General features: G+C 35.7%; 1 long non-coding RNA gene across 2 annotated transcripts in view; it reads left to right on the top strand.

Annotated features, from left to right (window-relative positions):
• LOC145527350 (uncharacterized) overlaps nt 1–25193 on the top strand; it is a 390970-nt gene that overhangs the window by 135234 nt on the left and 230543 nt on the right. The window contains exon 4 of one of the 2 annotated variants that reach the window (XR_014069702.1): nt 329–405. This is a non-coding gene — a long non-coding RNA (uncharacterized LOC145527350). Of the gene's footprint in view, nt 1–328; nt 3009–25193 lie in introns of those variants that run through there. The other variant, XR_014069703.1, reaches the window with a different exon arrangement.

Raw genomic sequence — 25193 nt, 5'->3', positions numbered from 1 at the left:
TTTGTGTCCTCTAAAGTTCATACATTGAAATTCTAAGTGCCAAAGGTGCTGGTATTAGTATCCAAAAGCAGAGGCTTTTGGGAGATGATTTTATCCTGAGAGTAGAGCCCTCATGAATGGGATTAGTGCTTTAGTGTCATTATACAAAAGATTTCACAGGGCTCCTTAGTCTATTCCTCCAAAAGAGGATATAGTGAGAAGCCTGTAATGCAGAAGAGAGCCTGACTGAACCATGTTAACATCAAGATCTTGAACTTCCTGTCTCTGAAACTGTGAGAAATAAATATCTGTTGTTTGTAACCACTCAATCTGTGTTATTTTGTTGCAGAAGCTTGAATTGCAGTTGGGACCAGGCAGCAGAAGTAGAAAGAAAGACAAGTTAAGAGCAGAAACTTGCAGCTAATGGTAAATGCCCTGGGAATTGGTAGATAGCTGGTAAGTGTAGGTAAATCCCATGCATAGTTCAGTGGCATGTCTTTCAGTGGAACTGGATTTTTGGGTTTTTTTTTGGATGGAGGAGGGAAGAAAAGGTGGAACCAGCTATTATGAGCAATGAGGACGTCTACCTTTATCCCAGGCCTTAATTTATCTATAGGGAAATAAGAAGAGTTAATTCCAAAGGGGATTTCAGGGCAAGTCAGATACTCAGGAGAGGCGACCTCACTAAGACTGAGAAAGTAAAGGAACCAGCAAGAGAAGTAAAAGGTGATTTTGTTAATGACAAACTGCAAATTACAAAGTGCACACATGAAACATTTGGGGGTGACAACTTGAATTGGATGATGTCACATGCAGATCTGTGGGATAATATGATTGGCGGGCTACAGTCCATGGGGTCGCAGAGAGTTGGACATGACTGAGCGACTAAGCACAGCACAGTCTAGCACATGATTATAGACGGTCAGCCCTCACTTGAGAGGTTTGAACTTGGGATGGTGAAAATGGAAGATGGAGTGGGGACTGAGAAGGAATTGCCATTACAGCCTCTGTGGAGTTTGTTGATAAAAATTCTGAGTGTGTCTTCTTTTGGGGTACATGAAGCCTGAGCAGTGATAAGATAGGTAGAGTCTATTGCAGAGATATCCAGAGGCCTTGCTGTGAAAATAGTGCTCATAAAATCCTGCTGAACCTCCGTCTCCTTCTAGTGTTGAGGAAAATTTCCCAAATTTTAAATCCAATAGCTTCCACCTCCTACCCTTAAGCTCTTTTTCTGGGACAGTCTTGAATGTTCTCTCAACTGCATCTTTAGCCTGGCTTCCTAGCATAATTATGAAGAAAGAAAATTAATTTTGTTAACCAATCAATGTTAATTTCATTTCAGATCACCCTGTTGCACATCACCTTGTCTCTTGTTGTATGTTCTTTGTTCATGCAGTAACTAGTTTATAACTGTGTTTTAATAAACATTTATTGAATTTATTGAATTATTTTCCCTAATCATTTAATATTTGTACAGTAAGCCAGAATATCTCAGTTGTGAACATGAATAATAAAATGGGCTACATGGTAGCCAAGGGAATTAAAATATGTGATGTGGAAAGTCATTGCCAAGACAGAAGGACTATCACATGTCAAAAATATAGATTTTTCCTCATGTAAGAAAATAGTAATATCAAGTTGGAAGTAGCAGCTTTATGCTCCTTTGGGTATAATACACATTCTCTAAAGAATTTGAAGTTGTCTTTAGAGACATCTTCAAGGTTTTTCTTCTTCCCCAAGGTGTAAGACTTATGCGGTATTTTGGAAATAAAAGACATTTTATAATTGAATGTATTTTAATGAAGCTTCAATTGCATTTTAGAAAATAATAAAGAACAGCCCCCACAAATGCTAATTATGCTTAGTTGTGTTCTTCCCAGGGGCTCTGAAGATTTCAATCTAGTTTTAATAAGTAGTTTGTTCTTACTCAAGTATCATATAAATTAGATTTAAGTAGATATGGTACATATTTTTCATTCATAGCATTTGAGACTTGCAGCTATTTTTTTGAACTCACATACTTATTTTATAAGCAGTTTAAAATTTAAAATAACACCCAAATACTTTAATCAACAAAAATGCTTTTTACCTGTACACTCACACAGATATACGCTTAGAATAGTAATTTTAAGTATCCTATTCCAACAAACTCTACAGGTATGCACTTTCTTTCTGAAAATTAATTGGCAATTTATAAAATATTAGCTGAAAGATTGAAGGCCAGAGAAAATTGGAGATCAAGAATCTTAGCTGTTGCTATATTGAGTTTATATTTAGCCAGTAGGCTTTGGCACAGCTATGCCAATTGATATATTACTGAAATATTTTGGTGGAGAAGAGAAAGAGTCACTGGCTCAGTCTTCAAATCCCCCATGTGTGAATTCTTCTGGAAATTGTGTCCCCCCTTCCCATTTAAAACTGATTTGAGCTACATATATATGTGTGTGTGTGTGTGTGTGTGTGTGTGTGATTCTATTTCACTTGTTTTGAATTGTATTGTGTACATTCCTCTGCTGTTGCACACCTGTGAACATTTCCAAGTGTTTACTCTTAGGAGTAAGAATTCAGTGGTAATAAAATAAATGGTGCTTTCAGATTCAATACATCTTGTCCAAGAGTTTTCAAAGATGGCTATATTAAATGACATTTACATTAGCAGTTAATGAGCTTTCCCATTATTGTGCAAGCAGTGACACACAGACTATTTTGATTTTTTAAAAGCCACACATATCTTGGTTACACATTTTTTTTTTTTTAATAAATTTATTTGTTTTAGTTGGGGGCTAATTACTTTACAATATTGTAGTGGTTTTTGCCATACATTGACATGAATCAGCCATGGGTTTACATGTGTTCCCCATCCTGAACCCCCCTCCCACCTCCCTCTCCATCCCATCCCTCTGGGTCATCCCATTGCCCCAGCCCTGAGCATCTGTCTCATGCATCGAACCTGGAATGGTGTTTTGTTTCACATATGATAATATACATGTTTCAATGCTGTTCTCTCAGAATGTCCCACCCTCACCTTCTCCCTCAGAGTCCATAAGACTTTTCTATGCATCTGTGTCTCTTATTCTGTCTCGCATATAGGGTTATCGTTACCATCTTTCAAATTCCATATATATGCATTAGTATACTGTATTGGTATTTTTCTTTCTGGCTTACTTCACTCAGTATAATGGGCTCCAGTTTCATCCATCTCAATAGAACTGATTCAAATGTATTCTTTTTAATGGCTGAGTAATATTCCATTGTGTATATGTACCACAGCTTCCTTATCCATTCGTCTGCTGATGGACATCTAGTTTGCTTCCATGTCCTGGTTATTGTAAACAGTGCTGCGATGAACATTGGGGTACACACGTCTCTTTCAATTCTTTTCTATATCAAGGCATATATCCAATAGAAGCTGATTTTTCTGTACATTGTGAGGTAGGGATTTTTCCCCTCATGGATAATTAAATGTTTCTAAATTGTTGATTAGTTATCCCTTGCCCATTTCTGTGCAGTGCCACTTCACTTGTGTGTTAAGCGCCAGTTAGGCCTCGGGTTGTGTGCTCTCTTCTGTCCTGCTGATCTGTTTATTGTGAAGCAGCACCATGTCCTTTGTGCTACTGTAGCTCTTAAAAATAACCAAGATCCTCCTGTAAACTTCAAAAGTTTGTGTTGGCAGAGAGAATTCTTAACCAGTCCGCTTAGTGTGGGTTTCTGGGTATGTTTGCTAATAATGTTCCTGGGAAAGTGGGGCCATTATGGTCTGTTTTGGAGTGAAGCAACTGTTTAAGTTCTGAGGATGGGTATGGGAAGGGTGTGCCACTGGCTGAAAACATTCAGATAGGGCTGCTGACTTGGTTACATCCTCAAGTCAGGCTGTAGAATGGACTCTATAGCTGCCTAAGATCTCTGGTCAGGCTTTCTAGATAGTTGGGGCGAGGTATATGGTCAGTAGTTGATGGGACTATGAATTAGCTTCCTTGCTTGACTGGGTACAAGGATGAGATCCAGGGCCTGCATAGCTCATTGTTTGGGAACTGACATTAGTCAGGAGAGTCTGCTGGTCAGATGATGTTAGCAGTTTTGCTCTACAGATGGGGGAAGGTACGGGCTATACTCTGCTTAGTGCCACTGTACCTAGTGGTGTTGATTGGGAATTGTAGCTTCCTGTATCTCTGGTTAATTTCTCTGATCAGATTTATTTTATAAATTGGCAATGAATTTTCAGAAGAACAAGACTGAATTAGATTCCATACCCACGCACAACAAGAAAAGCAGCTCAAGCAGAGCTTTTTTCTTATCTTGACTCAAGCTAACCTGCACCCCAAGTTTCCTGACTGAACAGGCCCATTAGCTTTGCACTGTAGACTTTCAGATCTGCCTGCCTCCTTTTTCAGTGTTGCCGGTCCACAGTCTGCATCCTTCCTGGTCAGATGGGTCTGAAGATACTCTCTACAGTGGGTGCTGCTCAGCTCTCTTGTTGGGCAGGAGGGGAAGTGGTCACTTTAGGCTACTCTCAGTTTCCCAACAGGTTCTCAGGTTAAGCAGGGCAAGGAGTCACCCTCAGCCTTGGCTATGAATGAATGAATCCCCTTGCCTGTTTGTAGCAAATGGATGCTCCACACTCTTGTACTGGCCTTGCTAGGAGGATGTTTAGCTCTGCTCGGCAGCTCTTGGCTCAAACACCACTGGACAGCACAGCTTTAGAGTTGTTGTCAACCCTTCTGGTAAATTGGGACTGGAAGACACTTCACAGAGGGTGGGGCTGTGATTCAGCTTCTTGCTTGAACATGGCCAAACTGGGCTAGCAAAAGCCTTCATTTGAAGACTCTAATAAGACAGACCTATACCCCACAGAGTTCTCTAGGTAGAGTGTACCCTCAACTTGTTCTGCAGATGAGCAAAGCCTCTGGTTGGGATTATTAACTGGGTACTGCAGATGTGAACTTAATCTTGCTGGTTTCCACATGCCCCTCCCCCTTCTCCATCACAATCAGATGCCCCGTGGTTGGGTCCCACAAATTCCCCTGCAGTCCCAGTTGTGCAGGATCAGAGCAGGTGCTCCTGCAAAGTGACACACAACACTGTAGAGGGACTGGTTGTCTCCTCTGGGTTCTCCTTCTCACTGGAGGAACAGAGGCTTGGGAGACCTCACCACGGGGTGCTGCATTGGCAGGGGAGGAGGGGCAATGCAGTCAATATGTAGCCGCTTAACTTACCTTCTGTCTTGGTTTCTGTAGTGCAGGGAGTGCTCCAGCCTCACCCCCCATGTTTTAGAATCCTCTCAGCGCTGTCTTGGTCTTGAATAGTTGTTAGCTGCTGTTTTCATGAGGTGAGAATACGTCCTTATGAAGTGGAGCAAAGTCAAGAATAGCCTGTATCACTGTGTTGGTGAGGCGACTCCTCCTGAAATGCCTTTTAATTAGGTTGAAAAGGATCCTTTGTTTCTAGTTTGCTAAGGATTCCAGTTATTTATTTTAACCATGTAGCAGTTTTGAATGTTATCAAAAATATGTTTCTGCATGTCTGGCTTGAGTAGTCATTTTTATTTCTGTCCTGTTAACTTTACAATAATGTGTATGTATGTCCATGTGTGTGCGTGTGTGTATGTATAAAAGAACTTACTGCCGGTTGTAACTACATGTCATAAATAACAGTTCAGTTCAGTTGCTCAGTCATGTCCGACTCTTTGTGACCCCATGAACCACAGCACACCAAGCCTCCCTGTCCATCACCAACTCCCGGAGTCCACCTAAACCCATGTCAATCAATTCGATGATGCCATCCAACCATCTCATCCTCTGTCGTCCCTTTCTCCTCCTGCCCTCAATCTTTCCCAGCATCAGGGTCTTTGCCAATGAGTCAGCTCTTTGCATCAGGTGGCCAAAGTATTGGAGTTTCAGCTTCAACATCAGTCCTTCCAATGAACACCCAGAACTGATCTCCTTTAGGATGGACTGGTTGGATCTCCTTGCAGTCCAAGGAACTCTTCAAGAGTCTTCTCCAACACCACAGCTCAAAAGCATCAATTCTTCTGCCCTCAGCCTACTTTATAGTCCAACTCTCACATCCATACATGACTACTGGAAAAACCGTAGCCTTGACTAGACGGACCTTTGTTGGCAAAGTAATGTCTCTTCTTTTTAATATGCTATCTAGGTTGGTCATAACTTTCCTTCCAAGGAGTAAGTGTCTTTTAATTTCATTTCTGCAATCACCATCTGCAGTGATTTTGGAGCCCAGAAAAATAAAGTCAGCCACTGTTTCCACTGTTTGCCCATCTATCTGCCATGAAGTGATGGGACCGGATGCCGTAATCTTAGTTTTCTGAATGTTGAGCTTTAAGCCAGCTTTTTAACTCTCCTCTTTCACTTTCATCAAGAGGCTCTTTAGTTCTTCTTCACTTTGTGCCATAAGGGTGGTGTCATCTGCATATCTGAGGTTACTGATATTTCTCCCAACAATATTGATTCCAGCTTGTGCTTCCTCCAGCCCAGCGTTTCTCATGATGTACTCTGCATATAATTTAAGTAAACATGGTGACCATATACAGCCTTGACGTACTCCTTTTCCTATTTGGAATCAGTCTGTGTTGTTCCATGTCCAGTTCTAACTGTTGCTTCCTGACCTGCATACAGATTTCTCAAGAGTCAGGTCAGGTGGTCTGGTATGCCCATCTCTTTCAGAATTTTCCACAATTTATTGTGATTCTAGCTGGTAATTTACTTTTCTTTAATACCTTTATCTGATTTTTAATAAGCAGGTATATTACCCTCATAAGTATTATTGGGAAATGGGGTCTTTCAGGTCTTTCCTGTTATCTTCCATGGTATAGTATGAAACCATACGCCAGTGAATTTGATGAATAAACTCTGATTGTAAGTTCTTAGTGGAGACTTTTGTTTCCCCAGTGTAGAACCCATTTTGAAACCTAGTCTTGGCTTATTTTCTCTTGGCTTACTTTTTCTGACCAATGGATTTTTCTACAGAGTACTACTCTTCCCTGAGCGTACTTCTTCAAGGGGCCTTACAACGTGCAGGGGTTTCAGTTCCATATCCTCTACCCTACTCTGTGTGTTAACACAAAGACTCCTGTCCCTCAGCTGCTTAAAATTTAATACTCTGTGTCTGTCTGTCAGTAGATACTATCAGGAGAGCCACAGGGTCCTTGCTTGCTCACTCATTGCAGATTTTATGTCCTTCTCCTTTTCAGCCTTGAGAATTTTACTTATAAACATGGAATTAAAATGTTTATGCTTATGCAACAACTTTAGGTGTTTTGTTGTGGGGGATTTTCTCAGACATTTAAGTTTGCTACTGTTATAAAGAGCTGGAATGTAATTTTAAAGATTCATTAATTTAATTGTAAAGAACATTTTGAAAATATTTTAAAGATCAAAATGGGGAAAAAGTATTTTTCAGCTAGTTAAGAAACTTTCACCATGTTTGTTTTATATCTGTTAACAATATAGCATAATTGTTATATTATTTCATTCCGAATGATCTAATTATTAAGGAATGTTTATGTTTTTACATACATTGAGGTTCAAAAATGAAAAGCTTTCATAATTTCAGAAGAACTAGTATTTAAATGATATTTGATTATAACCACAGCATTAAGAACTGATTCTACAAAACACAAAATCAAAGAAAAAGAAAAATTAGAAGATACTATTAAAATCAAAGACTCAGAGTTAATTTTAGAGGTGCATAATTCACATTTCTCTTTGGATATTTACCTTGTAGAATAAAATAAAAGTGACTTTTTTTTGACCAGGTCACTCATTACTCATTTAAAATGTTTTTGGTTTGCTCGTTCTACTGTACATGCCTAATTTAATTCTTGAGATACAACAATAAGTAAAAAAAGACAAAATATGTTCCCTCATAAAGCTTGCCTATGTTATAATGAACAAAGCTGAAAATCAGCTAATAAAAATATAAATAAAACTCATGTAGTGGTAAGTGCTGGGGAGAATAAGCAGAGTAAGCAGCCAGTGAGCCAGAGGGATGAGAGCAGTTTTTAAACCAAGGAAAGCCTTTTTGGGAGGTGTTATTTTAGCAGAGGCATGATGATGTCAAGGAGAAAGCCATTATGAAATCTGGGGAAGAAATGTTATAAAGATATAAAAATGAGAGCAGAATTTGCCTGACATGTTCAAAAGGTCTTGACATTGGCCATGTGGTTGGCATGAGAGCTCACTGGAGAAAATGGTGAATACTAAGCAGGGAGAAGAAGGCAAGGGTCAGATCATATGGGCTTTTGGGTTAACTGTCCACAGAATTCACAGCTATACAGAGGCAATTTTGAACAATAGGCGTAAATCATAACTGTCCTAGGTTTGCCAGGTCAAAATGCTGCACTGACTATAGACAAGATATGGAATTTGTATTTTACCCTAAATGTGATAAAACAAACAAACAAAAAAACATATGAACGTTTCTGTAGAAGGTTGATGTGTGCTGATTTAGATTTTAAAAGACCACTCTGGCCCTGTTTCATCCATTTATTTTATACTGTGCAACTGGATATGTAGAAAAAGACCTAGATATGTAGCAGGAGAAGAAATGTTGAGACCAATTCAGAGGCCCGGGTGGCCATTCAAGAGAAAGAAGTTGGCTAATCAGGCTACTGTAGATTATGTGCCGATTTGGAATTGTTAAGAATCTTTGAAAGGCGCAGGCAGTAAATTTACTTTAGAAATGGAATAAATATTTGTATGTGTGTGAGTGTGTGTGTTTGTATATATATATATTTATTTCAATTATAAGTATTATTTACCAAACTAAAATATGTTAGCCAGTTATGTACTCAAAGTTAACAAAGTTTATCTTAAGATGCAATAATTTTTCTGCAGCTTAAAAGCAATCTTCTTAATGCTATGGTCTTTATAATATATAACATCATTTTTATTTTTTTCCCATTAATTCATAAGATTAAGAATGTTTCATACACTGGAAATAGCATGAACTGTGGAGTTAGGATAGCCAATTGTCTGTTACTTGCAACTATGTATTTTACACCTTCCCTAACCTTTCTAAAAAGCCTCAGTTTATTGTCTGTAGCTACACATGTGGTTTAGAGGATTTAAAGAGCTAGCAAATGTAAAGATAACAGTATAGATACTGTTTCATATTAAACTCCCCAGAAAATGGTAATGATTTATCATCATCCGTATCATCATCCGTATCATCATCACTATTGCTATTCATTGAGATCTGGACCATGGTGTTTCTGTCAGCAGCAGGTTTTGAAAAGGTGTGTTTTATTCATCCAGCTAAATAAATAGGATTCTTATTAAAAATATCTACTAAATCAGATTCTTGAAGACTCCTAAAAATAGTATTTAGTAATTTTAAATTTTAAATCAGAGCTGTTTATGTGGAAGGAGATCATTCCAAACAATAATTTTCCATAGGATTTTCTTTAAAGGAAAAAAGCGTTGACCGGAATTATCTTGCCTATTTTGTTTTTTAAATTACTAAATGCTAAGTATAGATAACACAAAAGAGAGATGGTTATAAGCAATTTTATTTTTCCTGTTATTATTGTTAAAATTGGAGAATAAGTTGTTTAAGAAAGTGTTTCCATAATCCTTATTGCACTGAGCCTTTATTAAATTCAGTAAATCAGTACATTAAGTGTTACTTTATTATATGGTAATATTTCAGTTATTTTTTGAGAGAGTATATAGTCATAGAAATTAGTTGATTTGTTCAGGATCATACAGTAAATTAATGGTAGAAATTGTGTTGCTGTGGATGTTATATAATCTCACTTAAACTCTTAGTATTATTAAGTCACAAATAAGAGCCATCCATGTGATAAGGTTTGGTTTCTTTATAAAATTTTGCTTAAGTTTAAAAAAATGCTTTATCAACTACCTTTATGTATGTATTTTTTATTTTATAGACTTTGGCAATTCTTTTATATCTATATAATAATACTTTTTTTCTTTAACTTTGTCCCAGTATCTGTAATATTTCAAATTATAGCAAGGATTAATCCTGATAAGGTTCTAGTGCTGGATAATTAAAATAGTAATGAAGTAGCTTTCATATAATTATTTTCAAATATAAAAATTTAAATGTCTAATTTTTCAGTTTTATATGAAAATTACAAAGTGATTTGTAAACAAATACACATATATGTAGATATATAGATATGTGTCAAATTATGTAAGGTTTGGAGATTGCTCAGTTCAGTCTCTCAGTCATGTCCGACTTCTTGCTATCCCATGGACTGCAGCACACCAGGCTTCCCTGTCAATCACCAACTCCAGGAATTTGCTCAAACTCATGTCCATCAAGTTGGTGATGCCATCCAACCATCTCATCCTCTGTCATCCCCTTCTCCTCCTGCCTTCAGTCTTTCCCAGGGTTTTTTCCAATGAGTCCGTTCTTTGCATCAGGTAGCCAAAGTGTTGGAGCTTCAGGATCAGTACAGTTCAGTTCAATTGCTCAGTCGTGTCCAACTCTTTGTGACCCCATGGACTGCAGCACACCAGGCCTCCCTGTCCATCGCCAACTCCCAGAGTTTACAAAAACTCATGTCCATCGAGTCGGTGATGCCATCCAACCATTTCATCCTCTGTCATGCCCTTCTCCTCTTGCCTTCAGTCTTTCCCAGCTTCAGGGTCTTTTCCAATGAGTCAGTGCTTTGCATCATGTGGCCAAAGTACTGGAGTTTCAGCTTCAGCATCAGTCCTTCCAATGAATATTCAGAACTGATTTCCTTTAGGATGAACTGGTTTGATCTCCTTGCAGTCCAAGGGACTCTCAACACCACAGTTCAAAAGCATCAGTTCTTCGGCGCTCAGCTTTCTTCATAGTCCAACTCTCACATCCATACATGACTACTGGAAAAACCATAGCTTTGACTAGATGGACATTTATCTGCAAAGTAATGTTTTTGCTTTTTAATATGCTGTCTAGGTTTGTCATAGCTTTTCTTTCAAGGAACAAGTGTCTTTTAATTTTATGGCTGCAGTCACCATCTCAGTGATTTTGGAGCCCAAGAAAATAAAATCTGTCACTGTTTCTATTGTTTCCCCATCGATTTGCTGTGAAGTGATGGGACCGGATGCCATGATCTTCGTGTTTTGAATGTTGAGTTTTAAGCCTGCTTTTTCACTCTCCTCTTTCACTTTTATCAAGAGGCTCTTCAGTTCCTCTTCACTTTCTGCCATAAAGGTGGTGTCATCTGCATATCTCAGGTTATTGATATTTCTCCCAGCAATATTGATTTCAGCTTGGGTTTCATCCACCCCTGCATTTTGCATGATGTACTCTGCATATAAGTTAAATAAGCAGGGTGACAATATACAGCCCTCGACATACTCCTTTCTCATTTTGGAACCAGTCCATTGTGCCATGTCCATTTCTTACTGTTGCTTCTTGACCTGCATACAGGTTTCGCAGAAGGCAGGTAAGGTGATCTGGTATTCCCATCTCTTGAAGAGTTTTCCAGTTTGTTGTGATCCACACAGTCAAAGGATTTACATAGTCAATGAAGCAGAAGTAGATGTTTGTTTTGAGTTGTCTTGCTTTTTCGATGATTCAACAGATACTGGCAATTTGATTTCTAGTTCCTCTGCCTTTTCAAAATCCAGCTTGACCATCTGGTAGTTCTCAATTCACATAATGTTGAAGCCTCACTTGGAGAATTTTGAGCATTACTTTGCTAATATGTGAGATGAGTGCAATGTGTGGTAGTTTGCCCATTCTTTGGCATTGTCTTTCTTTGAGTTTGTAATGAAAACTGACCTAATAGTAATTTTAATTTTTATTAATATTCATAAAGTAGAGCTATATTTTGACCACTAAATATCAAGTTTAATTTGCTTATTCAAAATAATAAACTGATCACTGCTTCTGAGGACCATTCATATTTTATGGGACAAAAAAATATACATATATACACTCTTTGCTTTCTTGCTTCCATCTTTGTCATTAAGAATCTACTTAGGAATTGATTTTCAATTTTTAAAATCATTAATAATCTGAATCTATATATATTTGTTTAAGTATCCTTCACTTAATGTCTATTTTTTAATATTTTAAGATTTTTGTGATTATATTTGTAAAATAAATAATAATACATACTCTAACCATGGAAACTTAAATTGCTGTGTCTTTCATGCTTTTTATACCTTTCAAATGTTAAAATAGAAAAAAAAAATTAAGTAACCATTTTATAGATGTGAAATATTAATACTATCATTCTTTATCAGAACAAAATGTACTCTGGCAAAAATAAAACGTATTTATACTACAAAATATGGAATTGGGATTCCACATTGGAATTAAAATATTTTTTAACTTTGTGAACTACTTGAACATTAAATTACTGAAATGCATGTGTTTCAAGTATGAATAATATTCTATTTTTAAATTCTATGACATTACTCAAAAAACATTTAAATTCAAAGTTAGGATATTGGTTTGTCAAGATCGAATTGAGCAGACTTTATCCATGTGGATCAAGTACTAATCGAGTATGACATAAAGAGCACATAGTACAGACTCTCCCATAGTTCTGAACAATCTTCTTTCTTTTTTTTTTTTGATAAATGTAACTGTCCTCTATGATGTGTATATATATATATATATATATATATATATATATATAAAGTTTATTTCTCAAATTGAGGGTGAAAATTGGTTTATAATGATATCTCTTATGGCCTTAAAATCATCTTAAAATAGTTTTTAGCATATCACTTCTCCATCTGTCATAATAATAATATCATTTTTTCTCTAATACTGACTAAAAGTTATCTTAAACCTTCACATCTCAATTTGTATTATTTTTAAAAAGGAAAATGAAGATGTATAATCTGTATATGTGAAAGGATATTTTTTAGAATTTTAATCTGAAAACTAATATTAATTTGAAATTTTTGATAAATCTTCTTCTGAGTAAAAATAAAATATTCTTTGAAAGTTCAAATTTTGATAAGCAAGATGCTAACTTGCTGAAATACAAAATGTAACAATCCATTTTTCTTTGTATAATTAAGTCAGTGGCAAATAATATGACCTAGTTTCATGTATGCCATTAGCAATTCAACTAAATCTCTTACTCAGAATTACTGGAAAAATGTTGGTACCTGTGAGAACCAGCAGGGTACTGTCTATTTTAAGTTTGCCTTAATAGTGGGTTATGATCAGCTTTAGGCTATTTTTATTCATTTAGTAGTTTATCAATTTTTGAGAACAGTAGGGCTATATCTAATGTATTGCCCATGTCACCACCTCATTTCTAATTTGTACTAAATAATAGGCATGGGATAAAAATGTTTCCTTTTTACCCTCAAATTTCTAAGTTGAACTCAACTACAGAAGCATAGAACAAATGACCTTTTTCTATAAATGAAAAAAGAATCACTTCATTGTTAATTTATTTTTATGATAGAAGGGTAGGTCATGGCCATTTACTCCAATATTCTTGCCTGGAGAGCCTCCATGGACAGAGGAGCCTGGTGGGCTCCATGGGGTCACAAAGAGTGGACACAACTGAGTGACTAAGCACAGCACAGCACGGTGAAAGGTTAAGGGGGGTTTACACCAGTACCCAGTATTTTGGCTCATATATTAAGCTAACTTTTACATCTCCATTGCCTACTTATGAAGAGAAACAGGTGAGATTTTAAATTTTGGTCTTAAGTGTTTAATAACTTGAAAATGTTCAAAACATCTGAATTGGTCACAAATTTTAACAAAAAAAATTGAAATTAGATTTGAATGAGGTAAAACACATATCCCAACTCTGTTTGTTACCACAGTTCTATTTTAGTGGCTTTTTTATCAATAATGTTAATGTTTTCAGGATTTTTGTAAACCATATCCACATATTTTTGTAATAAAACAAATTGGCTACAATCTTACATTTTAATGGCATGTTTGCTATTCTTAAAGATTTTATGCCTTATATTCTCCTCCTACTGCCTGATGCATGTATTTTTATACAAATTGCAGTTGATTTGTATTAAAGAAAATTTATAATTATTTAAACATTATTACTCATAAATTCACCCAAATTGTTTACTTATATTTTACCTTCATTACTAGGTATTTCATACTTATCCTTCAGAAATGAGATAATGAATACGTTTGTTCTGTGGCATTAAACACTATCTATCTTAATGTCAGCTAAAATTATTTATTTCAAGAAATACAGCACTACATAAAACTAAATGATGGTTTATAAAGGCAAACTAAGGAGACAAATGTTAATTCACTCAATGGTGAATCATTTCTCCTTCAGTGGTTTATAATCATTCTAGCACTTTATATTGGAGGGTAATTTTTCCATTTTTCAAAGGCTATTGTACTCATCAAAGTAAACTTACTAAATAGTTTGATTTAGCTCCACCCAGAAACATGCAAGCTATTCTCAGCCACTCAACATTTTAAGAGATAAAGCAAATTCAAACACAGAAAATGCATTTAACCTTTTCTCTTATTCTCTCAAATTTTATAGTTTCCTGATTTAATCATTTGTTAATGTCAAGCATCTAGCACCCCATCCTCTCCCCAAGGTTCAAATTTTCTATGTATATATATATATACATGTTATCTTGGAGGGAGAATGTATCTACTGTCTAAAGCATAAGGGACCAGATCCATTTCCCACAGCCCCACCTGCCACTACCTGAGGACCAGATACATGACTGGGGTTAGCCATCTGATGTTTCTCAGAACTGTGCTCTCCCACATGCCCCCACATATGTCAGGACTTAGTGAAGAAAGTATGGTGGACCTTAAAGGCTGCAAGCAAATGTGTCTGTGCCTGGCCTTTGATACAATTCCTGCTGCCCAGATTTTGGAGCATTCTTAATTCCTACATTTTTGCAAGCCTGTACACCCATCTGGGACTTTGTGGCAAATACCAAGTAAATTCCACCTTTGCGTAAGGTAACTTGAGTTAGTTAATGTTGTATTTTACTAGTTTACAAATAAGTGCCTTTTTGACTTGTATTTTTTCCATATTTTATATTTAATGTTGAGACATAATTTTTCTTTCATGCTGTTCTATCTCTTTGGAGCTTTGCATTTTTAGGAAAAAAAATATAGTCTTGATTCTGCAAAGAGTTTGAAAAATATAAATCTATAGTTTGAGAAGCTATAGAATTTTTTGAGATGTAATTAGTTTCATAATCACTATTCCTGCTTCTATCATTTATAATAGCTTTGTCTCTTGAACTTCATAAAGCAGAGTTAAACAATATATTCTCTTTAGTTTTGAGTTATTTTCCTCATCACTATGCATATAACCTTCCTTCACCTTGTTCAGTGTATCAGTAGTTGTTTGTTTTATTGATATGTCGCATTTGATTGTATAACTACATTATGGTTCTATTATTGATTCTACTTTTAAAGAGTGATTCAGTTGTTATGAGGAATCTTTTAAATATGGTTGCTTTGAACAGTCTTCCACATTTTTTTGGTTAAATATTTGTGCTTATTTCTGTAGATAGATGATAGATAGGAAGATAGATATATAATAAATACATACACTAAATTATATATATATATATATATATATATATATATATATTTGGGATTTCTTAATGAGGAATTGTTGTTGTTCAGTCTCTCAGTCATGTCCGACTGTTTGTGACCCCCATGGACTGCAGCACACCAGGTTCCCTGTCCTTCACTATCTCCCGAAGTTTGTTCAAACTTGTGTCCATTGAATTGCTAATGCCATCCAACCATCTCATCCTTTCTCACCCTCTTCTACCCCTGCCCTCAATCTTTTCCAGCATCAGGGTCTTTTCCAATGAGTTGGCTCTTCACATCAGGTGGCCTAAGTATTGGAGCTTCAACTTCAGCGTAAGTCCTTTCAGTGAATATTCAGGGTTGATTTCCTTTAGAATTGACTCTTTTGATCTCCTTGCTGGCCAAGGGACTTTCAAGAATCTTCTCCAGCACTACAATTTGAAAGCCTCAATTCTTCGGCACTCAGCCTTCTTTATGATCCAACTCTTACACTGGTACATGACTACTGGAAAAACCATAGCTTTGACTAGACAGGCCTCTGTTGACAAAGTGATGTCTCTGCTTTTTAATATGCTGTCTATGTTTGTTATAGCTTTTTTTTCGAAGTAGCAAGCATCTTTTAATTTCATGGCTGCAGTCACCATCGGCAGTGATTTTGGAGCCCAAGAAAATAAAGTCTGTTACTGTTTCCACTTTTTCCCCATCTATTTGCCATAAAGTGATGCCACAATCTTAGTTTTTTAAAGGTTGAGTTTTAAGCCTGCTTTTTCACTCTCTTTCATATTCATCAAGAGGTTCTTTAGTTCCTCTTCACTTTCTGCCATTAGGATGGTGTCATCTGCATATCTGAGATCACTGATACTTCTCCTGGCAGTCTTGATTCCAGCTTGTGCTTCATTCAGTCTGGCATTTCTCATGATATACACTGCATAAAAGTTAAATAAGCAGAGTGAAGAGTAAAGAGGAAAAAGCTTAGTTTCTGTGGATATTAATTATAAAAAGTTTTCCAAAGAGTTTTTTTAAATCAATTCTTATACTCACCAAAGATGTACAATTTTACAGATGATAGGCATTCTTAGCAATACTTGATATTATTAGACCTTTTAGTTTTCTAGTTTATATCTCGTGATTTTAATTTTCAAACTAGCCACTTGCTATTTCTTAATAGAAGTGCCCATTAGATTTTTTTAGTCATTTCAAAATTGAGTTTCTTACTATTGATTAGTATTTTAATTTTTATTTATTTGTTGAAGTATAGTTGACTTACAATATTGCATTAATTTCAGCTGTACAACATTGTTTGATATTTTTGTAGATTGTACATCATGCAAAATTATAATATTGAATATATTCCTTGTACTGTATATTACATCCATATAACTTACTAATTTTATAACTGGTAGTTCATACTTCTTATTTCCCTTCACCTCCTTCATTCTTCTTACCAACCTTTTACCCTCTAGTAACCACTAGTTTGTTTTCTGTATGTGTCATCTTTTTCTGTTTTGTTATATTTGTTCATCTGTTTTGTTTTTGAGACTCCACATATAAGTGAAAAGACATGGCATTTGTTCTTGTCTGGCTTTTTTACTAAGCATCATACCTCCAGGTCTATCCATGTTGTTGCACATATCAAGGTGTTTGATGCTTTTTTGTGTTCTATATAATAAATCTTTGACTAATCCACCAAGCTCTTAAAAATACTTTCTTACGTTTACTCCTGGAAGTTTTCTTGGTTAAAAAAGATACTAACCAAGTGTGTATTTTTCCAAAAATGAAGCTTTCTGTTTTAAAATCAAATTATACAATTATTAATTGTAAATTGTATTAACGAACTAAACATATATATATATGATGATGATCTCTTTGTTGAAAGACATTGAACAAAATTCAGCATCCATTTCAGATTAAAAAACAAAGAAACTCTCATCAAGATAGAAATAAAAAGGCACTTATTAAAGTGCCTTAGAAAGAACAGTAGAAAAAAATACCCATAGCTAACATCATACTGAAAGTTAAGAAACAAATTATTTCTCCTTAAGGTCAGAAACAAGACAAAGATGTCCATTTCCATGAGTTCTATTCAACATTGTTCTCAGATTTTGCCCATTGCGATCAGTCAGTAAAAGGAAATAAATAAAGCCGGGCAGATTGGAAACAAGTAAAACTGCTTTTGTCTGTAGACAACATAATCAGCTATGCAAACAATCTCCCCTTCATGATATTCTGCCCTGTACATTTCTGACTTGTTTGTGCTTGTGTGCATAGTCGCTCAGACGTGTCCCACTCTTTGCAACCCTTTGGACTGTAGCCCACCAGGCTCCTCCGTCCTTGGTATTTTTTAGGCAAGAATACTGGAGAGTTGTCATTTTCCTCCTCCAGTGGATCTTTCTGACCCAGGGATTGAACCCGTGTCTCTTGTGTACCCTATATTGCAGGTGGATTCTTTACCTGTTGACTTGCTTAGCCAGCCGCACAATTGCATGTCAGTTTCTTATACTAAATCTACATACAGTTGATCCTTGAACAACATGAATTTGAACTGTGTGGGTTCACTTACACACTGATTTTTTTTTTTCAATAAACACTAGAGTACTATAGCTGCAAGTGGGTTGAATATGCAGATGCAGAACCTCAGATAAAATTTTGCTGGCTCGAATACTCTGAACCCTGACTGATACAGACTGATACAGACATAAAGCTTTTTCTGACATCTGCACTACCATTTTATTTTACTTGAAAGTACTCTTAATGAATTAGGATTCCTACGATAGTCAAAACAGCAGTTCCAAAGAGTATCTCATGTGTTTTATTCCCTCATACATTTCTTAATTCATTATTGAATTTCTTCATTTTGCCTGTATTTTCTCGGATTTAGATATGCTACCAAAAACTCAGATTTCAACCAGAACTGGAGAAAAAGTGAAAAGGTTTGAGTATTTTAAAGACCTGTATCTCTATTTTTCTAACAATTGTCAGGTTCTGTAGTAATACAAGTAGCACAAGTGCCAACTTTTATTAGAGAATCTAGCAGAAGATTGTCCCTGTAAACTTTTTGATCTGATTGAGGGCGGAGAAGAATGTATCAAGGAACTTCAAAATCAGAGTACATGTAATTAGAAAACTCAACATTGATGACTGGATTATTACTTATTTTAAGATCAATTCCTTTTTAAAGATAATTCTTGGTCTTCTCCAAACTGACAGATTACCTAATATATATTATTCTGAAAAAATTCTTAGCTGCTATCAAGTACCTTTTTTAGAATTTTTAAAAATGATATGTGAGAAACATAATATGATTCTTCAGATTGAACCAAATCTCTGATGCCCCTACTATATATTCAGAGTTCTATAATAAATATTGTGAAGATATCAAAATATATTTGTATATAGCAAGGTATTACATAAAGCAATTATTTTTGCTAAAAGTGGTTTTCAGTTTTAATGCAGTTTTTATTACTGAGATATATGCATCAGTTATCCATTCATGAATATCTACTCTCATGAGTATATTAACTACCAAAATCTCTATTACTTTCTATATCAAATATTGAATTAAGACATATACAAAATACATTTAACAAAGTCTCTACAGAACTTAAATCACCATCCACTAATTCATACAAAATTATACATTGCACATGTAACCTTTCTAACCAGAAATATAATAAATCCAAGTCAGTATATTCAGCAAATTTTACATTAAACTGAATTTTAAAAAATGACATTATCTATATTATGTTAATGTAAACTTAAATCACACTGAAAAATACATAAACTTCTGAAATGAATCAAATGATTACAATAAAAAGCTAGTGACTTTCAGAGCTAACAGCATCATTAAAATGGGTAAGACATAGGACAAAGCAAACTTTCAAAATAATTTCAAAATTATATTTCATACAGCACCTAGGTGGGTCTTCCCTGGTGGCTCAGATGGTGAAAAATCTGCCCGCAATGCAGGAGACCTGGGTTAGATCCCTGGGTTGGGAAGATCCTCTGGAGAAGGGCATGGCCACCCACTCCAGTATTCTTGCCTAGAAAATTCTGTTGACAGAGGAGCCTGGTGAGCTATAGTCCACGGGGTCACAAAGAGTTGAACACAACTGAGCAACTAGAGTGACAGGACCGGGTAGTTGTGAGTATGTGAGTGTGTGCTAAGTTGCTTCAGTTGTGTCCAAGTCTTTGTGACCCTGTGGACTGGAACCTGCCAGGCTCCTCTGTCCATGGGATTCTTCAGACAAGAATACTGGAGTGGGTTGCCATGCCTTCCTCCAGGGGATCTTCCCAACCCAGGGATTGAACCCGGCTGTCTTATGTCTCCTGCATTGTCAGGCAGGTTCTTTACCACTAACACCACTGTGAAATGTCACAGTTAACCTAAATGTTTACATTTCCATACCACATTAATGATAGCAAGAAAAGAAATTCTCAGATTAGGAATGGATAGGGCTTGTTGTTTTGAATATTTTATCGAAAAGCAAATAAACATGAAAAGCAGAACAAAGAAATATTTAAGCATCTGTCCTAAACACAGTTTACCTGATTTTTTTTTTCACTTCATATACCATATGTCCTGACAAAACCTCTGTTGGAATTATGACAACAAAGAAGTAGAGGAAAGTTACCTACAAAATATGATTTAAAGAGGACTAAAAGCATTACCCGCTTCCTCACCAGCTAAATTTTTGAGCATTTTTAAAAAACTTTTTAAATGGGGAAAAAAAAAACCCACCAAAACTCATCTTTAAAATTATAAGTTGATAAATAAGTTAAATTGGAGGAGGAACAAATAGTGAAGTAATCTTATTCTATTTAACAAAACACCTCAGATTGGTTTATTAGGAAGTTGCTGGTTTTGAAAGTTAAGAGAAGGTGTGATGGTTAATATCTTAAGGAAGATGCAGAAACAAGGTGAGTTAGATCGAGGCAGAATAAGTGTCAAAGCATCGTACAGCTTGAAGTATGCTGATGGGGAAATAAAATGGACACAAACTGGGTAAGAGAGACTTAGTACATGCTTTACATACTTTGCCAGTCTATCGATGCCACATCTAAGTTCCAGAGCAGGCTCAGACCTTGCTCTGACATGTATCACTAAAGAGCAAATGTCAGGGGAAAGGCAAAAGCGAATTTTGCATCCATGTATGAGGGTCCAACTGCTGACAGTTTCTCAAATATAATAAATGATAAATATTTCATTTTATATATTGCTTTTAAATGCTAATCTTTCTTCCTGGAGCAATATTAATTTAATTTATGAAAAAAAATTTAAGCCATCTACTTCCTTCTGGTAAAGGTTAAACAGTTTCTTGTCAAATAAAAGCATGCTGTTTCTTAAACAAAAGGGCAGGTTTGTTAATATAACTTGGATTTACTTGCACATATGTCTTAAGTCTTACTGGTTGATAGGATTAGTTGACCTTTATGTCCATCAAACAGTGAGATTTTATGATTTATGATTAAATAACTTTCATTTATTCTTATGTAATATAAAATGTGATACATCACCAAAAATTTTAATTAAGTAATTCTTTTCTAATCATAGAGATTTCCATGCAAAAGACACAGTCATAAAAAAGAATGACCCACTCTATGAGATTGTATTTTGATCATCTTATTAAGTGGTGTGGTTGGGACTTCAGGTACCAGGGTCAAAAGTTTGCACACTAATTGGAACAATAGGGGAAAGACAAGACAAGCATTTTGAGATGAACCAAATATTCATCACTCTTTTTCATTTATTAGTTCTGTAACCTATAGCAAAGCTTCTTACAGAAAAAGATTTTATGAAGATTAAAGAAGACATTCTGTATGTAACCACTTCCCCAATTATAAGTTTTTGGCAAATTTAAACATTTTTACTCTTAATTATTATCATGAATATATATTTACTCAAGTTCTAGAAATATGTATAGATACATTTTCTACACCAACTTCTACACCTTTGCAGCTCTTGTCCTTATAATACTACACCTTTGCAGCTCTTGTCCTTATAATACTACAGGGAAAAAAAGTATTTTCTAGAAAAAGTGGTAGAGATCAAGAGAGAAACATGCTTCTAGGCTTCTAATGTTCTTGACCATATGCAGGTATATAAACTGGTGCATCTTCTACCTTTGTGTCTTGTCCTTTGTTTAGTCAGCTATAAGTTTGTGACTCAAAGTAATCCTTAACTTGTCTAAATAAGGCCTAGTGAAAGAAACTCTAGAGGATGCAAGGACATACTTAGTGTTTAGTTGATAGAAGTTAATGGGGAAAATGGAGTCAGTGTCCATTTGAATCACAATAAAGTCTTTTTTTAACCATTCTTCACATCTTCAGTTTTTCTGGTGTATACTAATTAAAAGTACAGAAATATTTCTTACAAAAAATGAGTGGCTAGAATCAAGTTTTATACTTAATATTTAGCTGCTTTCTTTTTGAGCCCCATTATTTTTGTGAATTTTGGTTTCTTTCAAATTATATTGCATTAACAAGACCTTCAACATAAGAGCTAATACTTAAGACAAATACACAAGCATTTTATAGTTGGTACAGGGAATTATCAAAATTTAATTTATACAACCCAGTATTTTTAGTATGGCCCATATTGAATAATATTAATATGATATATTGATTTATTTATATATAATATTTCAAGCTGATTAATAAACACGCCACTTAGATGTGATCACTACTTGGTCATTAATAGCAATTTATAAGTACCAAATTTTAAAAACATATTTTCATGTTTAATAAATATAAATTTAAAAATATTTTTCTAGCATATGTGTAAATTATAAAAATAATTATTTATTACATAAACTGTTTTAATCACAAAGCCTCTGTAGACTCATGAGGTGTTAGCATTCCATAACATGTTTTTTGTGTCGATTGCACTGGGTTATGGAGATAGTCATTCTTCTAAAAATCTCATATTCTGAATTCCTGATGTTAAATTATAAATAGAAGCCTGTCTATTCACTTGATCTGAGAGGTATTCTAATATATTATCAATGATTTGGATTTTCAATTGCAACCTAGGTCAGTGTAATCTGGAATTTTGATCATTTCATGTGTTCTGCACCTGCCAAATTACCATTACCACAATTTCATCTCCCCAACAAGTTATACATTTCTTCCTTCCTTTATAATTTCTCTCTGTAGTGCTTACCATTACCTAAGACTACATATTTATTTGATTTTCCCTCCAACCTGTGAGTTTCGTTAGAGATTTTTTTCTGCTCCATTCACTATTGTATCTTAGTCTCTAGAAGAGTGTCAGCTATTCAGTTCAGTTCAGTCGCTCGGTCGTGTCCGACTCTTTGCGACCCCATGAATTGCAGCACGCCAGGCCTCCCTGTCCAGCACCAACTCCCAGAGTTTACCCAAACCCATGTCCATCAAGTCAGTGATGCCATCCAACCATCTCATCCTCTGTCGTCCCCTTCTCCTGCCCCCAATCCTACCCAGCATCAGGGTCTTTTCCAATGAATCAACTCTTCGCATGAGGTGGCCAAAGTATTGGAGTTTCAGCTTCAACATCAGTCCTTCCAATGAACACCCAGGACTGACCTCCTTTAGGATGGATTGATTGGATCTCCTTGCAGTCCAAGGGACTCTCAAGAGTCTTCTCCAACAGCACAGTTCAAAAGCATCAATTCTGTGGTGCTCAGCTTTCTTCACCGTCCAACTCTCACATCCATACATGACCACTGGAAAAACCATAGCCTTGACTAGACGGACTTTTGTTGGCAAAGTAATGTCTCTGCTTTTAAATATACTATCTAGGTTGGTCATAACCTTCCTTCCAAGGAGTAAGCGTCTTTTAATTTCATGGCTGCAATCACCATCAGCAGTGATTTTGGAGCCCCCCAAAATAAAGTCTGACACTGTTTCCACTGTTTCCCCATCTATTTTCCATGAAGTGAGGGGACCAGATGCCATGATCTTAGTTTTCTGAACATTGAGCTTTAAGCCAACTTTTTCACTCTCCTCTTTCACTTTCATCAAGAGGCTCTTTAGTTCTTCTTCGCTTTCTGCCATAAGGGTGGTGTCATCTGCATATCTGAGGTTATTGATATTTCTCCCAGAAATCTTGATTCCAGCTTCTGTTTCTTCCAGCCCAGCGTTTCTCATGATGTGCTCTGCATATAAGTTAAATAAGCAGGGTGAAAATATACAGCCTTGACATACTCCTTTTCCTATTTGGAACCAGTCTGTTGTTCCATGTCCAGTTCTAACTGTTGCTTCCTGACCTGCATACAGGTTTCTCAAGAGACGGGTTAGATGGTCTGGTATTCTCATCTCTTTCAGAATTTTCCACAGTTTATTGTGATCCACAGTCAAGGGCTTTGGCATAGTCAATAAAGCAGAAATAGATGTTTTTCTGGAACTCTCTTGCTTTTTTGATGATCCAGCGGATATTGGCAATTTGATCTCTGGTTCCTCTGCCTTTTCTAAAACCAGCTGGAACATCTGGAAGTTCACGGTTCACGTATTGCTGAAGCCTTGCTTGGAGAATTTTGAGCATTACTTTACTAGCATGTGAGATGAGTGCAATGTGCGATAGTTAGAGCATTCTTTGGCATTGCCTTTCTTTGGGATTGGAATGAAAACTGACCTTTTCCTGTCCTGTGGCCACAGCTGAGTTTTCCAAATTAACTGGCATATTGAGTGCAGCACTTTCACAGCATCATCTTTGAGGATTTGAAATAGCTCAACTGGAATTCCATCACCTCCACTAGCTTTGTTCGTAGTGATGCTTTCTACGGCCCACTTGACTTCGCATTCCAGGATGTCTGGCTCTAGGTGAGTGATCACACCATCGTGATTATCTGGGTCGTGAAGATATTTTTTGTACAGTTCTTCTGTGTATTCTTGCCACCTCCTCTTAATATCTTCTGCTTCTGTTAGGTCCATACCATTTCTGTCCTTTATCGAGCCCATCTTTGCATGAAATGTTCCCTTGGTATCTCTAATTTTCTTGAAGAGATCTCTTGTCTTTCCCAATCTGTTGTTTTCCTCTATTTGTTTGCACTGATCGCTGAGGAAGGCTTTCTTATCTCTCCTTGCTATTCTTTGGAACTCTGCATTCAGATGGGAATATCTTTCCTTCATTCATTCACCAGATTTTTCTTATAAAACATTAATAGCATGTCAGCTATTAATGTTTTATAAGAAAAATCTGGTGAATAAATGAATGAGAATACTAGTTTCCAAGAAATTATTTTATTTACCTTTTTACATCCAAAGATGTATTTATTCATCCCTGCCCTTTGTATGATAAAAGTTTCCTCTTGGTACAAGACAAAAATGAATAGATACTAAAGCAATTCAGTGCTGTTTTTCCTCCACCTTGAACATTATGCAGATTTGTAGGACAAAGAGTAAAATTTACTTCTATTCCTGGAAGATTTAGACTCACTCCAAATTTTTTCACCCATAATAAGTTGTTTAAATAAAATTCATTACATTTAGTTATTTTCTAAGTAGTAACATGAAATGCATAATGCTAGAGTTGGCTTAATTTCAACATATTAGTTTTACTTTTATAAGCCAGAAAATTAAGCAAACATTTTTCTGTGGGCTTAAAATTGGAAACTGAATTTATATGTTTAGGAGAATTATTAACTTTATTTAATAATACCTGGTTATTTAGAAATTTGGGGAAATAAAGATTTGTATTTTGACAGGCATCTCATTTCAAAATCATTAAAAAATACTAT

Source organism: Giraffa tippelskirchi, chromosome 11 (assembly GCF_054371585.1).
Source record: "Giraffa tippelskirchi isolate mGirTip1 chromosome 11, T2T-mGirTip1v1.2.pri, whole genome shotgun sequence".
Lineage (NCBI taxonomy): Eukaryota > Metazoa > Chordata > Mammalia > Artiodactyla > Giraffidae > Giraffa > Giraffa tippelskirchi.
Note: the sequence above shows the minus strand (reverse complement) of the source record. Positions and strands in the feature narration are given on the sequence as shown.